This window comes from Bison bison, unplaced genomic scaffold (assembly GCF_000754665.1).
Source record: "Bison bison bison isolate TAMUID 2011002044 unplaced genomic scaffold, Bison_UMD1.0 scf7180017864358, whole genome shotgun sequence".
Classification (NCBI taxonomy): domain Eukaryota; kingdom Metazoa; phylum Chordata; class Mammalia; order Artiodactyla; family Bovidae; genus Bison; species Bison bison.
The window spans coordinates 3,420,200-3,420,774 of NW_011494930.1; positions in this window are offsets into that span (position 1 = coordinate 3,420,200).

Below are 575 nucleotides of genomic sequence, written 5' to 3' on the forward strand. Positions count from 1 at the left end.
ATATATTTCTGCTTTATTGACGATGCCAAAGCCTTTGACTGTGTGGATAACAGTAAACTGCAGAAAATTCTTCAAGAGATGGGAATATCAGACCACCTGACCTGCCTCTTGAAAAATTTGTATTCAGGTCAGGAAGCAACAGTTAGAACTGGACATGGAACAACAGACTGGTTCCAAATAGGAAAACAAGTACGTCAAGGCTGTATATTGTCACCCTGCTTATTTAACTTATATGCAGAGTACATCATGAGAAATGCTGGGCTGGAGGAAGCACAAGCTGGAATCAAGGTTGGCGAGAGAAATATCAATAACCTCAGATACACAGATGTTACCACCCTTATGGCACAAAGTGAAGAGGAACTAGAAAGACTCTTGATGAAGGTGAAAGAGGAGAGTGAAAATGTTGGCTTAAAACTCAACATTTAGAAAACGAAGAGCATGGCATGTGGTCCCATCACTTTATGGCACATAGATGGGGAAACAGTGGAAACAGTGTCAGACTTTATTTTTGGGGGCTCCAAAATCACTGCAGATGGTGATTGCAGCCACAAAATTAAAAGACACTTACTCCTTGG